Here is a 14,782-nt window from a genome sequence, read left to right as displayed (position 1 = left end):
TTGTCCTGGAACTATTTCTGCACTGAATGCAAATCATTTTTCTGGCCCTTTTGTTGCGACTCAAGTGCTGCAGACACTTGACTGTTGATGGAAAAATGCTAATTGTCGCACGGGCGGAAAGTTTTGGGTCCAAACACGTTGTGGTTCTGGTTCCACAGGTTCCCGCCTCCTCTTCCTAGCAACAGGTGGCAAATACAATAGAATTGAGTTTTTGCCTCCGATAAATTCTAATTACCTTTTTTTAAGGTTATGATTTGAAAGAGGAAATTAAAATAGTGGGAGGAGCTAAAACATGATTTAATCAGCTATTCAATTGAATCCTGGGAAAATTGCAGATGCTTCCAACTGTCATTTCTCATTACGAAAATGCTTGTACGTTCTAAATTTAAGATATTGACATAATTGGACATAGATCCCTTCCGTGGGTATTGCAGGCTCTCATTGTTGCAGTCTATGCAATGATTTCAAATCCTACGAGACAAACACAGGGATCGTTTCCACTTAAGGAGGTTGATCCTTTCTATCCAGGTCATCCAGTTCTGGAGCTACAGAAGCCACCTGGTTGAAATCTCAGCATCTGACCACCCAGGAAAGCATGGCAACGGTGGCAAGTTGCTCCCAAAACTCCGAATGACAGCAGAGGAAAAGGCAAATAAAAATTCCTAGTATTGCACGTTCCTCCCCGAGTATCATGTTTATATAAAGTTATTTTAGATACTACCAGGGTTGTGTGGAATCCGAGTTTCATGGAGGGGCAGGAAGGAGGTTGGTCTAAAACTAGAACCTAACATGAGGAGAGTCCACAGAGAAGGAATGCGTCTAATGAAATGTAACAATACCCCACCCCCCCAGGCCTACCCCCACCCTCTCAGCCGGTGAATAACTGAGTGCGTTTAATGGCTTGAGTGCCGCTGCTTGACTGCAGCTTTGTTTGGACAAGTTTGGGATGTTTGCATCTTCAGGTTTTTTTGTTTTGCTTTTTTTATTTTTTTCTCTTCTTCTCTGTTCTCTAAAAGATTTGAATGTAAAATGTCATTAATCGAGCGGTACCCTTCACCAGGCTTTTCTGTGCGGCCCATCAATAAGCGATAAAACTTCTTTTCAGCATATTTTTGGCCTTCCTACCTCCTGCTGAAACCAAAACAAGGTCTCCTGGACTGAATGGGACATCAATTAATCATACATCCATTGTCGGAGTCACAAACCTTGTGATGTGAGATAACTGGAGTGCAATACACTTATAGTAAGGCAATTCATTTACAGGAAAGTTAAAGTCTTCTGAGTCTGGAGTGTTTCATTGAGATGCCATTTAGATTCCTAAAGAGTCTTCTGCTCCATGTTTGGTACATTTTCTGGGTTGTTTCTTTAAGAATCCTACTCATAGCACAACCTCGACTGTTTCATCGCACAAGTTATTTTAGAATAGTTTTTAACAGAATTGTTGCATTAATTTGCCGACGCTTAGAAATAAACAAGATGTTAGCTGTAGTTTTATCATGCAAAATCTGCTGGGTATGGTCTGTGAAAGGCTGTAAATGTCCAGTTAGTAAGAATTCCCATAATCCTCTAAGAAATAAAACATAATGCACACACGCATTTCAACGGTGTCTAATAAGCTTAGCAGCTGTGTCTTTGTTCAGTTAAGAATGAGACTTTCACATAAATATTGAGACAGGTTGGCCACCATTTTTCCTAGCATGTTTATGTGTCGCGTTTCCTGTCCAAGGCAACAGTGAAAAGATGAATTAAGAATTAAAAACTAAATTTTTGACGCAAAGAACTGAATTGAATCCTCTTGCATATTTCCTTTGCATAAACTGTTCTCCTTGGGTTTTAATTTTTTCTTTAGAAAAATGTTAAAATGCATATCTTTTAGAAACAAAGTTTACTACTTAAATGCCTATTGGGGAACTTTTTCCATCTTTGTCGCTAAATACCTGAAATCGCAGCGAGACGTGATTGGTTTTGTGAGTCTCTTCACACATTTTCACGCATAAATCTGTCATCAGCGCTGCCTCTGGCTTTCAGCGCGATTATGATGCTAATATCATCGCTCTAAACAAAGAAGCCATCGCAGCCACATGAATTGGTGGGGGGGAGACGCGACGGCAGTGCATACAAAAGCGGGAAAAGCACGAAGGTGTTACATAGGTCCTCAGAACTGTGGGGTGGAGGGTAATGCATGGAGGTGGTATCAGCACACTAATGTGATCACCTGAATTATGCACAACCCTCGGTGTCCAAATATCATAAATTGATGTGCGATCAGCGTGTACGCCCGCGTTGGACGCAGGCTCAAATGGCTATTTATGTAGCTGCAGAGCTGTCGAGAGACAATTACTCATATTCGTACGCTGAAATTAATTGGGAGAGATGCGGGAGATAGAGAGGGAGAACAAAGACAGCTTTTTGTCACTTCTTTCCATCTGACAGGGATAATTAGATATATGAAATTGAAATTCCACACCGGGGGGTCCTGTTGACAACACTATTTTCTGTTTTGTTCTTCTCTCCCTCTTTCTTTTGTGCTGCTGTTTATGCTAATTTGAACCTAGTGGTTTTTTGTTTTTCTTCCCTTAACTGCAAAAAAGCAGCATTTTCCCCAGTGAAAGGTCTCCCTTTCATTCATCAGAACTCATCCGCCAACTCATTCACCTGCAGCTTCTCTTTTTAAACTATATTTTCACATTTATATCCTTCTATATGGTGGCCCGAAAGGGTCAATATTTAAAAAAAATAATAATTAAAAACCAAATGGACCAACAACCAAAAGGTGACATAATAAAATAGTTTCATCGCTAAAGGCATAATATACCTTTTTCAATGCAAACTGCCCGTCGTTTAAGCCTGATTTATCACAGTTAAATGTTATTTGGTACAGTGAGCTGTGATGTGAACTGTTTTTGCAGTATCAAAGAGGAACATGTGACAAAAGAACATTGTGGTCGGAGTGGAATTATGGGTTATGTCACCTTTCACCACAAAACTAGAAGGGGCCCTCCTGCAGTTACATGAGAAACGGCCTCTGTTGTGTTTCTCACAATGACAACGCGACACGTTGCACACCACAGACACATTTGTGTGTGTGTCTTCAACATACCTGGTACCTCAAAAGGCAGAAGTAATGACGTGGTGACACTTGAATCTATTAAACTGCACTCAGAGGTGATGATATGGTTTTCAATATTAACATTCAACTCATCACAAATATTTCCCAGTCATTCCGCTTCAGTTTCTGTTTCCCCCACATCTCAAACCATCTGAGTCCAGGGAGGTGGCCTGGTATTATAGAGATTATCCAACAGTTGAAAAAACAAAAACGGGGAAAAAAGAGGGGTGGGAAAGTGAAGATGGAGTGGTCTTTCAGGGGTAAAGGAAGGCAGGACGGAGATATGAATTGAACCGGAAAAAGCCTTGTCTCTAATGCTTGCCACATTTGCTTTTGAATAAAGGTCTAATTACCCATCGGTATTTGGTGCCAGTGTTCCCAGGTCCCAGCAGCCCCTGGGCCAGTGCAGGCACTGAGAGTCCAGACCCAGCTGCCTCCAAACACTTGCAGGTATACAGGCCGAGCTAATGGTCTGACCACAAGGGAGCCAGATGAAAGAGCAGGAAACTGCTGCCAGAAGTGCTGAAAGGATTTACGTAAAGGCAGGAGATGCAGGGATGCAACCGCGGCTAAACTTGGCTAAGCCTCAGTTACCTAGCTATTAGCCCTCAAGTGGTCGGCATTTAATACCAGGAACAAATCTTTAAGTTGCACCTTTTATTTTGGGACCATCTCATTTGGATCATATTCTACCAGAGATCTACTAGACATTGGTAATAACATTTGTGGATGAATCCAGTTTAAATGACATGTTTCTGACGTACATGCGGGGGCGTGTTGATGGTGGCAGATGTTGAAATCCCCCAAGTGAATTCATTCTGAGCAAACACGTGTGGGCAGGTGCAGGGCGGTTTACCTCAGCGTTGTCCAGGGTGCAGTTACAATCGCACTATCTGCACGGGACTGCATCATGGCCTGTGTGGGCTGTGAGGCCGGCAGGGCGGGACGGGAACGCTGCCAACGGTGAAGATCCACTCTGACGAACAGGAATTCCCACAAGCTGGATAAACACGCATGTTTGGCAGAGGAATCGGCTGCTTGATAGTTTCTGTCTGATCTTTGAAGCTGGACACAGCCGGGGTTTACTCCTATCTAAACCTAAAAATACACCATAAAAAATACCGAGTGTGTGGTCACTGCTGTGTTCAGGGGTGTGTTACTGTAGTCCCACACAGGCTGTGTTTATCCCAACGGAGACAGTCACACACTGATGGACATGATGGTTAACCTAAACAACCACACATTTAACTAGTTCTGCCCTTTACAGACTAACGTGCTGCTCTGTATTTGTTGCGCACGGCTCCCAAATCTGTGCTTCTTTCAGAACATCCGTGTGCGCCTTTTCAGCCGCCTCTTCCCCGTGCACACCGGAGCTTGTGTTTTCATGTGTAATTACTGTGAATCAACTCTTTGTGCGTGGTTCAAGTCATAAAACAAGAGAGAAAGAACGTCGTTATGCTAGTGGGGCACCTCACTAAAACGCTCCAGTGACAGAAAATGAAAAGCTGTAATTCCTTCGGTGAAGTCAAGTCTGACTTGTCGGAGTAAAGCACTTCCTATCCTTTTGTTCGGATCTCAAAGGGAATTGCAGGGGAGAGGGTTAGATATGGCTGTTAATAAGACCGCCGAGCCCTGACCAGATGAACGTCTAAGTGATTTAGACCATGACAGTTGGATTATTAAACTAATAAACCCAGATTACTTTAGCTTGGGTGATCATTTTCTGGACCCAAAACATGAACCAGCCGGAGTATCTGCTGAATTATTGTTGCAAGATTTTTGTATTAAATGTCTTCAGTGTTGAGTCTGTGAAATGGATGGGAACAGGTAGTGTTTGCTAGTAGATTGATAGTATTTGAAGCATACTTGATAATGGGGCTGAAGCCTTTTCTGCACATGCAGTATGATCTTATTTTTTTCAACCCTGCAAGAACTGACATCATCGGCCCGCTATCGATAAGTAAACAGGGAGGAGGACGAGAGAGGAAGAGGACAGGGCTGAGGAGAGGCGCGCGTGCAGATCAATGGGCTAATAAAACAAATCGATGGGATGAAACCACAGAAAAAAGTGAAGTCATTAATTTGCAGAGACAGGATGATCCCACCAACCACATGCATTGATTAGAAATGAGGTCTGTGGAGAACCTTTGGGGGGTATCATATTAGTGGAGGGAAACAATCGGAGGGGGTGGGGGTCCCTTTCCTCTGAGGGCTTAGTGTTGAACTGATGCAGGAGAACAGGTTAACCGGTGGATCAATGGCCTCTCTAGCATTAGTCAGAGAAGATGGTGGCCCTGCCTTAGCTCTGCGGCGCACTGTCAACACAATATTTGCAGGTGTGATGTTTTCTTGCCGCTCATTGATTTTCAACCCCTTCCCCACCCCCCCACCCCCCACCCCCTTCCTCAACCTAAGGGTACTCAAGCATGATTATGATATTGAATATATCATAGCCTACAAAGAGGTGCGCAAATAAGGTCAGAGGTGAGGGCTAATGTTCCATTTTTATCAATATTATTATTGTTAATCATGATTTGTGATCAATAGTATCGAGTCCCAGAGTGGTGTCGAGAGGACGTGCGGTTTTGGGAGGCGTGCGACGGCCTTCACCTGCCACGACAGTTGCGCAAGATTGCATTTCTTATTTATTTATCACACATGCGGCATCACCGCCAGCTTTTGCTGCAAAGTTTTCCTCCGGTCAGGGTTCATCTGATCTGCAGATGCAGCATAGCTTCTCAGCTTCCATTATGGCGTGGGTGGGGGGGACAGGAAAAGCAGGTGATGTGAGATTGACGACTTAAATACTTCATCAATCAATGCTGCAGCCGATGTGGTGCTTGGTGATTGGTGGAGAATTCAGGCAATCCATCTTTCCTACCGTCAACCTTCAGTCAAGATTCTCCGCAGGTTCTCGGTGTTGTTTCTCTGCTTCCAGTCAAGTTCTGCTGCAGATTGTTGGTCGCTCAACATGGACTGACAGATACGAGAGCATCTCTGCATCGTATGCTATAAACTTCTCAGTATTTCCATCTCTATTGCACAAATGTGACAAAAATGTTAGAAATATTGTCACAAAGGGCTTATGAGTTTCAGTGACGTGACACAAAATCCTACATTTTCGTCCTTAATGAAATTTCCTACTCGTTGGGCCATCTCTACCCGCGGTCGTACAGAAGCTGAAGCCACCGCTGGGTTTAGCCTAATTAGAACACATCCTTTTTGTGTTTCCCTTGAAGTGGCGTGATAGAATAACCATGCAGCGGGGTTAGCTGTATTTAGCTCCTGGAGGAGTTAGATGGTGTCGCGTCAGGCAGACACTCGCAGTTAAATCAACAAAAGCCTGCAAGAGAGAGAGAGAGACAGACAGAGAGAGAGAGAGAGAGGCTGAGATAGGCGAAGATAAAGGTTGTTGGGGGAGGAGGTGGACTTGGGGTCTCTCACATTGTGTAAACCCTTAGCTTTTCACACCAAGCGGTGTTTCATGCTAAGCTCTAAGCTCGAACTGGAATCCTCTCACTTATCCTCAAATCCAAGATGAAATACTGTCAGATGTACTGTGATCCACGGCTTTTGGTGAAAGGCTGCCAGGGAAAAGAGACCCGAGTGACTGATAGTGGGGCCCTGTTTACTCCAGCGTCCTGGGCGATCCCGTCACAAGCAGGCGGCTCCAAGTGCGTCACATCGCAGCTGTTATTACTGGGGAGATCCAGCAAGCGTGGCCTTAAATCAACAACCCCAGTTAATTGCCCTATTATCTATTACGTAGCTAATTTTGTGCAACAAATAAATAGTTTTATCTTTTGTATGTGATTTAGTTCAGCAACACATCTCTTGCTGTAACAAAATACTTTAAAGAATTTAAGTGAACTCGTCGGTCCTAAATGGCCATTTCTAGCATTTTCAAGGTATACTTTTTATTTATATTGTCGATCTAATTTTAGTCAACTGTTTCAACTGTGTAAGAGAAGCTTCAACCGACACGCAAAAATCACACGGGACGCGTTGGAGGGCGTCTCCGTCCCCCATTCCTGAATCACTCAGAGGGGCGTGCGGGAAATGAAGTCCTGCCATTTTGTTTTGCATCAGTGCTCATGTTTATTAGAGAGGACGAGAATCAGCAGAGAATAATAATTGGAAAATTGTAAGCCCCCGTTTCTTATACTTAGGAAGACGTCAGGGTGAAAGAAGCCAATTAGTTTAGTAAAGAGGAAGTTCCTTCAACTCTCTGCAGCATGTCGCAGGATGTGTAAACGCATCCCACATGGACATACAAGCTACCTCGGACCCCCCCGCCTAGTCCCCCTACTATATGTAAACACCAGCATGCTTGAGTGTGCTCAGACAGCTGAACACACACTGACATATGAACACCATTTAGAGCCACCGGACACACACATAAACATGTATGCATGCGTACACGCATCTCGACGGCATCCGAATAATTGAGTAAGATTTGCTGGTACATTAAGTTTAATGTGTTTGACATTCGGTGGGAGGAAATGGTGGGCACGGAGTGGGGCGGCCGCGCCCCCTCCCTCTTCAATCAGGCCGCTGCGGGGCTTCATTTTACAGCACCGACTTGAAGCCGGGCCCCGTCAAAGCTAATTAGCACTGTTGCAAATGGATGCGGGTCACGGCCCTCAGCGGATTGGTCCGCAGAGGGGTCACCAGAGGTCAAACCTCCGGTATGGAATGATATAAACAATCATCTATAGACCACAGCCCGATCAATCCCTTTTAACACTACTCACTTCCTGGTTGGCTACTCTCAGAGGTCAGAGGTCGATGGACACAAAAATTCTGAGCCATGTGGCTTTGGTCCGACTGATCATCCATTTATTTGTCATTTGGCAATCAAAAGGCCATAAATATTCCAAACGTGTCATTGTAATGTTTTTAAAAAGGTTCATTTGTCTTTAAGTATTCCTTTAGTTTAAATCCCCGGGTTTTAGCTCTACTTTGCAACATTCGACATGTGAATATTTAATATAAATGTATATCATTAACTGCCTTTTGTAGAGTTTAAATCCTGTATACATTCAGTGTCAACGTGACGCTCTGCAATTATCAGAACCGTGGGGGGGGCAGATGGAAACCAGTCCTGAAGAATCACATTACTGGGCTTTTTCTCATTATCATTTAGCCGTCTTTTATTGCGCACCAGTCAGAGATGATGTTCCCATGACCCCACACAATACACACACATATTATTCAATCCCGCCACGATGAAATTCCTGCAAATAAAACCTTTGTGCCGGGCAACAGCTAATTATTTGACAGATTGGCCCCCTTCTGGCTCAGGTTACAGTGTAGAGTGGCAAAGTCCTAGCCCCCCCTCCTTACACACACGCATGCACACACACACACACACAGGCACACGCGCACAGACACACCACCCACTCTCCCCCAACCTCAGTGCAGAGAGGGGCCACTTTGAGAAAATCCCAGAGGGCTTCATTCTTTTCAGGAGATTATATATTTCACCCCCCCTCCCCATCTATCCATCCAAAACCAGGGGAGCGTGGTGTGTGTATGTGGGGAGGGGGGGTTCTTTTCTGTCAGTGACAGCAGTCATCTCGTAGTTTAAAGAGTGTTCTCAAGCAGAAATATTTAATCTTCCCACGAAAATAAAGTTTGACTGGTACAGAGGGGGAGTGGGGGGTGGTGGTGGTGGGGGGGGGTGGATAGGGCGGGGGGATGTCCATGTGTAATATGTGTTGTGTTACTGTGTATTTAGAGAACTTTAAAGCACTACTGTCCATGGAATGATTTTTCTTCTCTTTTTGTAATACCAAATTAGAGGGGAACATTAGCAGATTAAAGTTTTGGGTGGGCATGCTTTTGGCTTCGCTTCAGTCCACTAATAACAAGAGTTTGTCATTAGCGTTCGGACATGGACCACCAAGATAAATGCCAACACATGTTTAGCAAATCTGAAGAGTAATGGCGTGCTCCGTCAGCCCTTTTCCTCTCCGTAAAGATCCCCGGTCGACGTGACTGCGCCGACATTTTGAGTTATCAACGCGGGTTTAATCCGTTGTTTACTCCGCAGCCGTGCGCCGATGGCATAATTCAGGATGGAGTTTGGGTTAAAGCTAAGCTCCGCTAGTAAAGACTAAAATAATGTGCACCATAAATTCACAGCTCTTGAGTGCAGAGTGATTTATATAAAATAGAGACGAGCGTCATTTGAGCCTTAATGGATAAAGCGATCAACAAAAACAAAACAAAAACCTGTAAAATCAGCAGTCTTGGTTTTACACTTTTACTGTCAGTCATATCTGATGCTAATATTGTGTTGCTATTTATTGGTGGTTTTCTCCTAAACTGAAAGTCACCGTGACACTGAAACTTCTGCTCTGTGATCCAAGAGAACTAAAAAGGGGAACCGTTACTGTAACAGTCACCAAAGCTGAATATTACTGATGGGTGAGGAGGTGTCATGTCCCAATCACTAGCTAAAATAATTTGTTTTACAGGAAAGGAGACATGGCAAAAGTTCACGTCTGTTTCAAAGGAAGTCCTGAAGAGTTGCGGTAGATTTTAGCACGCAAACTTTGTCTTGTTTCCTACTCGGTTGGGTGCCCCTCTGTGTGTTTGGATGGACAAACTCGGGCTTTATGTCTCAAACTACTGCCTTCCAGTTGTTTGTCTGCTGCCTTTAAACACTCCACGTCACCTGGGTTCGAGTGCTGCGTTCACCTGGCATGAACCCAAGCGGATGGAGCCTGGAGTATTCACTGCACAACCCAGGTGAAGGTCATAGAAACGGGTCCGCCTCTGCCCTGCTCCCCTGTGAGCAAACATATGGCCGCAGAGCACCTTGAACGCCAGCGGGTGAGGGGGACTAGTTGACCCAGGTGAGAGCGCCGATGGCTCACCTTGTGGAAACAAAAAGTTGCTTCCACCAACCATCCTCACTCACTAGTTGCTTGTTTGAGAGAAAAGCCCACATGAAATCACGTGACTAGCTGTGGATATAGCCACAGAGCGCTCCGGGCCTTCCGCCTAGCATCTTCTCTCGTTATTGTTGATATAAATGTGTGTAATCACGAGTTACGATATCATCGCCCCGTTGCTCAGACAGCCGAGCTTCGTCTAATCGCTTCCATGTTTCCTCCGTGTTAAGCTCATTAGTGGGCGACCTCAAGGCACGTAAGGGAAAAAATAAAGACAGGCAACGGAGGGGGAGAAAAACATCTTTGGATAATGGATGTTTGCTGTTGATGCAGAAATAAACAGGTCTGCAGGTTTGATAGTGAATATGCTATAAACGCGTGTGCGAGTTTGTCACTAACATCCAGTGCTCACATTCTTCACATGTGTTGGGAAGGGGGGAGGGTGGGGGGGGGGGGGGGGTGCCGAGCGATGCGTTGTTCGACTTTGTGAATGGGATGTTTGAGTGCCTTTGGTGTTTGAGTGTCTGGCCCAGGTGGCAACTGGAAGGCCAACTTCATTAGCCTCAAAGAGGAAACAAAGGAAGATGCTGGGTGGAAAAAAGTGCCATTCCTCATCTGCAAGGCCACCGCCTGACACATTAGGAATCTGTATGCTCAATTAACCACTGGCAGGCTCATTTTTCCTCTCCAGCTCTTCCTCTCTGCCTCGCTCCCCATCAAACACAGCTATCGCGTCAGATTGAAGCAACACTATATTTACAAAGTCAGAGTATGGAGAAAATTTCTAAAAGGCCGTGAAACCCAGCCAAAGCTTTAAACTTCAGAACATTTTCCTTTTTTGATGCAGGAAGAGGAAAGAAATGAGAGAGCACGCAGTGGTCAGTCACGTGACTTAAAATTCACATTTTATATTCCACATGAAGCTTTTTCTATTTTCCCTGCTGTCTTCTTCTGTTGATCTTGTGGCTCGTATATCTGGTTGTTGCTGTTGTTCACATCTACGTGTATCCAGTGTGAGCACGCAGGTCCACGTTGTATTTCAGTCGCTGCAGTGCCCATATCTCTTGCTCATTTAGGCTCTTTACAACTTTGCTGTGAGAGCCTATAAACAGGCTTCAATGTGCAGAATCGATTCCCTCTTTAATGAGGGCAGATATAAGGCGTCATTAACCATATGTGTTATGAAAGTGTTGTAAACCCTCCCCAGGAGCACGCTCTTCCTCCTTCAGGCACTCACACACTCGTGCAAAGTCTGTGTGTGAGTTGGGTTTTTTTTTTCTAACGCTTCATGAATGTCCTGCTAAAACATGTTTGGAGGGTGTGACTGAGGTTGTGGGTGGCGCGGGTGTCACACCAGCCTTTGATTAGCGAGGTGAAGTCGCTCTCTTTAAAGTCACAGGGGTCACGCTTTGGGAGGCCCCCCATCCAACACTTCGCTGCACTCCACAGGGCCGGCTTCTTCCACTACCAGACACACCCCCTCCTCTCTCTTTCTCTCTCTCTCCCTCGCTCCATCTCTTTTTTGAGGTCCATCAGAGAGATGAAAAATGGCGTGCAGCTGGCCGAGTACTTCCTTCCCCTCACGTGGGTCAGCAGTTCACAGTGTTGATAGAGACTCTCACACCTCCATTAATATGAGCTCCACTGCACTCACACAGGTCGTCTTACTGCATACCCCCCCCCCCCCCCCCCGCGTTTTGCCTGAAGAACATTGTGCCTATGATACCTAAGCCACTGCCTATGCGTGGATATTAATACATGTGCAAGAAGTTGTTTTTGCTGCAACTTGTTTTGCTGGACGGATTGACAGCAGAGGCCAGACTGGTCAGATCTGGAGTGCGCTCCAGCAGAGGTGCTAATCATAACGGCGAGCCAGCCTCGTTGAGCTGCTAATTACCGCCATCACCAAGATGCAGAGCGCCCAATCAGATATGTGTATGTGTGTGCGTGTGCATGTGTGTGTTCGTGACGATTAAGAGGATTAGCCATCCGTCCTGAGGAGGGAAAGCAACCGGGGTGTACAGAAGAGGACGGTGGGGGTGGTGAAAAAGGGGGTCCCCTCTCCTGGAGATGAGCCCTGACCTTCTCATTTCATTCTCATTAGTATCTCACGTCAACAGAGCAGCCACTCCTTAATCATCTGCTATCATCCCAGAACAATACACACAACCGCATCACTGTATTTCTATCTTTGTGAGGACTTTTCATGGACATATTACGCTCCCTCTCCTCACCCTAACTAGTCGAAGCAGCCTCCTAACCCCAACCGCAATCTTAAAACCATGTCTTGATCCTCAAACAGTCCTTTGAAGTTGTGGGGACCAGTCTCATTGGCTCGACAAGGCAAACATGTCCTCACTTTGCCAGTAGAATGAGTATTTTTCTACTTGATATACAAGAACTACAAACACACATAAAATACACTTTGTTGTTCATGGGAGTTAATATGAAATTTAATTTATTTTAAAGATTTAATCCCGCACCCCTGACTCTGCCTGTGGGAGCTGTTGTGTGATTTCCTGTACTGGACAGCAGGGCGGCGGTCAGGCGGAGGGTGGGCTCGTCTGTCTGTGTCGGACTCGGTGCCACGGAGGCCCCAGCAGGGTTGGGAGGGGGGGGCGACTGTTGGAGAGGGGACTCCAGGGGTGCCAGCATAAATGAGATCCATTCATTTCCCCCCCTCTCTGGCATATGGTGGCCCATTGTCCACGGCCACAGAGGCAGAAGTGATGCAATTTGTTGGCATGTCTTGTCATCTTGCAAACTGCCCATCCCACCGAGGCCCCCGGCCAGCAGAAGACAAGGGGAGGCAAGGGCAGCTTGTTGTTTCACGTGACCCACACGGCAAGATGAACTGCTAGCAGCGCATCACACCATTAACATTTGGGGAGCATCGGCCTCCGATGGCATAAATATGTTGACGAGCGGAAGAAAGTCAGAAACAACCAGATCAATGGGAGCAAATCGTCTTGGAGATTATGCAGGAATGTATCTGTGTCAATCCCTGCTGTTTATCACATTAGAAGAAAAGCTTATCCTTGTTTACAGAACAAGGGTAAGTCTGACCTTGGCATTAAGGCACCATCGCCTCCCTTCATGCATCATCTCATGCAAATATATCACATTTGAACATCACAGAAGATCTAGAAAAACACTTAAAACTGAGAATAAACGAGGCCTCCTGTGAAACCTCAAAGTTGTCAGTGAGAGTGAACTGGCCCGTTCCTGGTTTCACTGTGCCAAGGGACTGTCTGCGAAGAGAGAGGAAGGAGTCTCGTCTAACTTCCTGAAAAAGCCATCTCTTGACATGACATTCGCAATATTAGCAATGCAGGAGCGGGACGGCGCGTCTAGACACGGCTGCATGTAGGTCAGACAGAGGAAAACATATGATCGCGCCATCATGCACAGGACCACGCCTGAGTATGGTGCTGACAGCCATTCGGATGGCGGGGTCAAATGTCGCTCAACCCTTTCAGCATTCGTGATTGCATTTGCGTGGGCGCGTCGCATCCTCTCCTCACAGTGAGGCTCCGCTCGATACTGTCAGTTGGAGGGTCCTGGTTCATTGTCCACACTGGGTGGTACAACACCGCTGAGGTCCTCAGAAGGATTCAAAACAAGGGGAGCACCCTCAGGGATCATCTCGTTTGAGTAAGGAATAAGAAAATGGGAGAAAAAATGCACAAAATTAGTCCGAAAACACATTTAGATACTGTGTATCCGTCGACATCACCACAACCAGCACCCCTGTGCTTAACCCCATCTGTACCCTCAACCAACGCCACCCCCCTCAGCTGTCAAAGAACGGCTTCCCATGTCCATCACCGGGTGATGGATGGGGTGGAAGGTCACCACCCCACTCTCCAGAGTTCACCCATCGCATCAGCCACGCAGGCACCTCCAAAACATGGTGGGGGACATCGCTGCCATCGTTTACTCTCATTCCGTGGAACTTACTTTGCCTTCTGTTGCATTCATTGCTCAACTTTAATGTTAGGCTTTGTAAATGTTAGCATTAGCGGTCATTTAGCTGTAGGTTTAAAGTTGATTTTAATCCCATTTCCCTGTTTTCTTTGTTCAATACAGGCTTTGGACATCGGAATCAAGATGACAGACTGTTGCCAAATTAGGATTAAGATAATTTCACACCTCCTGTGAGTGCCCCCCCCTCCGCTTTTGTGTTATCTCAAAACTGATGAAGTGTGTTTTGTTGGTTAAAAAGAAAGTGAAAATAAATAGTGTTTAATTTGTAAATTTGTTATTTTTTTCTTTCTCCCTGCACAAGTACAAACAAAAAAAGAAAAAAAGGGTTTGTCCAAAATAATTTTCTGTAAAATGTGCACTCCTAAGTGTCTCACCCCTGACTACCCTCAGATTGCCTCTTGATGCCCGTGGCGCTAAAACACAGCCTTATTGGCTCATTTCACATATGTCTCGGTAAACAAAGCTACAGGAAATGGTTGATGTCCCGGTTGCGGAGAGGGAGGCTCATCCGGGATAAAAATGTCCTCGGTCATCGAGGGAGGGGAGGCTGCCTTTCACGCCTCACTCATATTATCCCGGCAGGGGAAGATTGACGCGCCATAAAAAGGAAAGAAAAATAAACAAGGCATGCAGCAGGGTCGGGCCTCGTCACTGACAGGGGCATAGATCAACGTTATCTCCCGCATTTGCAAAAATACCTAATTCGCCTTATTTAATCAAGCGCCCCCTTCGCCGCTGCTGATTTACGGCTCCCGCTGCCTTTATGAGTACCTGTTTCATTTTC

At 45.6% G+C, this 14,782-nt stretch overlaps 1 long non-coding RNA gene across 1 annotated transcript in view; it reads left to right on the top strand.

The window, feature by feature from the left end:
• LOC130532317 (uncharacterized) overlaps positions 1-14,268 on the top strand; it is a 38,089-nt gene extending 23,821 nt beyond the window's left edge. The window contains exon 4 of the long non-coding RNA XR_008952311.1: positions 14,101-14,268. This is a non-coding gene — a long non-coding RNA (uncharacterized LOC130532317). The remainder of the gene's footprint in view (positions 1-14,100) is intronic.
• The last annotated feature ends 514 nt before the right edge of the window (positions 14,269-14,782 follow it).

The sequence above is a fragment of the Takifugu flavidus genome, chromosome 10 (genome assembly GCF_003711565.1).
Source record: "Takifugu flavidus isolate HTHZ2018 chromosome 10, ASM371156v2, whole genome shotgun sequence".
NCBI classification, from domain to species: domain Eukaryota; kingdom Metazoa; phylum Chordata; class Actinopteri; order Tetraodontiformes; family Tetraodontidae; genus Takifugu; species Takifugu flavidus.
The sequence above is the reverse complement of the archived record's forward strand: the minus strand, read 5'-3'. Positions and strand labels throughout refer to the sequence as shown.